Source organism: Mandrillus leucophaeus, unplaced genomic scaffold (genome assembly GCF_000951045.1).
Source record: "Mandrillus leucophaeus isolate KB7577 unplaced genomic scaffold, Mleu.le_1.0 Scaffold112, whole genome shotgun sequence".
Classification (NCBI taxonomy): Eukaryota; Metazoa; Chordata; class Mammalia; order Primates; family Cercopithecidae; genus Mandrillus; species Mandrillus leucophaeus.
Window position 1 is genome coordinate 604447 of NW_012099432.1, and position 2815 is coordinate 607261.

The window sequence follows — 2815 nt, forward strand, 5'->3', positions numbered from 1 at the left end:
GACGTGGTGGTGTGCGCCTGTAATCCCAGCTACTCGGGGGACTGAAGCAGGAAAACCACGTGAACCTGGGAGACAGAGGTTGCAGTGAGCCGAGATTGCAGCCACTGTACTCCAGCTTGGGTGACAGAGCGAGACTCTGTCTCAAAACAAAACAAAACGAAATGAAATGAAATGTGTTCAGCCCTTGCATCCCAGGGACTGACCAAACAATCTTTCTTCTTCCCTGAGAGGAAGACTGGGGGCGCTGCGCTCTCACCTTCTGAAGCCTGGGGAGGTTAAGGCGTTCACAGAGGGAGAGGCAGCTCTCCTAGAGAAGGGGAAACTGAGGCCCATATTTTATCCAAGCCTCACTTTAACCACTAGGACTTTACTGAGGCGAGCACTTAGGTGGTTGACACGTCCCAGAAAGAGGAAGCAGGGCACTGAGGTTGGAGCTGGCGGAAGAGTCACCCCCTAGGTGGACTGTGGCCTAGCCTGTGTCCCCTCCCTGTGTTAGGTTACCAGGTTTTGAGAAGGACACAGAGCCTGTCTCCTAGTCACCTTCACCAAGTCCTTCCTGACTCCCTCTCAGAAGCTCAGAAAGAGGCCACTGGGCTCACATCGAATGTCCAGGCCTGAAATGGAACAGGAGGGACAAGTGATGGGGTTTGGAAGGAAGGGAAGAGAGAGAGACTCAGACGACTGTTTGGCTGGAGATTAGGAGAGGGGAAGGATGGAGGAAGCCTCAGTGGCTTCTAAGCTCCTCTCCACCCACTCCCAGTTCCACAGAGGCAGGCCCTGTGGTTACAGTTCCCCCTGGTCACCCATGGAGCCCATGGTAGCCACCCTACTTTTTGGTTTCCCTGTGGTTGTCAGGACCCCCTACCCTGCCATTCTCTACCAAGCAGCCAGGGGGAGCTTTTAAACTCATAACTCCATGTCACTCCCCAACTCCAAATCCTCCCATGGCTCCCTATAGCCCAAGTAGCATGGCCCCTGCCCACAAAGCCTCCTCCCATTCTCCCCCAGGGCCATTCCACTCCAACCACACTAAGCCTCCTCCATGCTACCCCCACCCCTACCTGCAAGCCTTTGCCCCTGCTGTTCTTTTTGGGGCACACTTTCCCTCAATTTTTTTTGAGACAGACACTCAGTCTGCTGCCCAGGTTGGAGTGCAGTAGTGTGATCTCAGCTCACCGCAACCTCTGCCTCCTGAGTTCAAGCGATCCTTCTGCCTCAGCCTCCTGAGTAGCTGGGGGTTATAGGCACCCACCACGACACCCAGCTAATTTTTGTATTTTTAGTAGAGATGGGGTTTCACCATGTTGGCCAGGCTGGTCTGGAACTTCTGACTTCAGGTGATTCACCTGCCAAAGCCTCCAAAACTGCTGGGATTACAGGTGTGAGCCACCGCGTCTGGCCTTTCCCCAAATCTTCGAATGACTGTCTCTCCATCTTTCTGGTTTCTATTTAAAGGTCATTTCCTCAGAGGGGACTCCCCTGACCTCTAGTCTACAATAGCAGCTGTCTCCAAGCCTTTTCTAATGACAGAATCTTGTTTTATTATCTGCGCAGCGCTTGCCACTATGGGAAACTATCATGATATTTCTCCTATTCTGTCTGGCTTCCACCTAGACAGTCAATGTTAGTAAGGCCAGGGAGCAAGTCAGCTATCAGCCCCTACAGGGATGCCTGGCACAAAGAAAACACTCAGAAAACGTGTGGAATGGGCAAATGAATGAATGAATGAATGAACCAACGAACAAAGGAGACCCTAGTGAGTTCCCAAGGGTAGAATCTCCTAATTTCAGCCCAGACCCAAACAACAACGAAGGAGCCTGGAGACACCTCTGGTCCCCGGGCAGCGCCCCCACCGCCCACCATCAACCAGGCAAAGCCCAGCGTGTCTCCATGGAGATGGCAGCAGGACCCGCCCCCGCGCTGACCCGCACTCTCGGCTTCCTTATCTGGCCTAGGAATGCGCGGTATCCACACTCGCTTGCGCTGGAGCCACGCCTCCTCTCCCCCCCACCGATACGAGACCACCCCAACGTCTCCAAGCGGGACTGGAAGGACTCCTCTCCGTCCCGCCAGGGGTCCCGCCTCGAGATTCTGGGAAGACTGGGGGTGGGGGACCAGATCGTAGCAGCAGCTGCACCGCGAGTTCCGCGCCTGCCCGAGTCGCCCCACGCGGGGGACCGTGGGCTCAGCGCGTGGCGCCCGGAGCATCTGACAAGGACAGAGACAGAGGGGGTGGAAATCCCCGGGTGAGTCAACCCGTGCCGGAGAAGGGGGCGAGTTCCGACGCTCAGCCCAGCCAGGGGCCACGCGGGGTCCGCGCCACGCGCGCCTTCACCCACGACCCATCCCTGAGCCGGAGTTGAAAGAGGAGGCGCCTAAGCCACGCAGTCACTTTTTCTTTCCTTCCAAAACAAAGCCACGCCCCCTCGGGGGAACCGGAGGAGCAAACAACTTGGGGAAACCGAGGCAGACAGCCCGACATGCGACCGCCTTCCCCGTGGGTGCCGCCCCTTGGCTTGGAGGCTCCACGGCGCGCACATCCTTTTGCCCTCGCTCAGCAGGGGTCAGCCAGGAGGGGTGCTGCACCCCTCCCCCAAACACACTCCCCAAGACCCTCGTCCCCGGGCACAGCGTCCAGCCTCCCAAAGACTCCAGTCGAAAGCGCTCGGATTCCGCCTTCTCCCCGGCGCCAACTTCCTGCCGCTGAGAAAGGCGGGGAACACAGTCTGGGGGTTCGCGGCCGAGGCAGTGGGGGCCGCCCGGACTCTTGGAGAGGGCGCACGGTGACCACCCGCTCCGTGCAGCAGGAACCCAG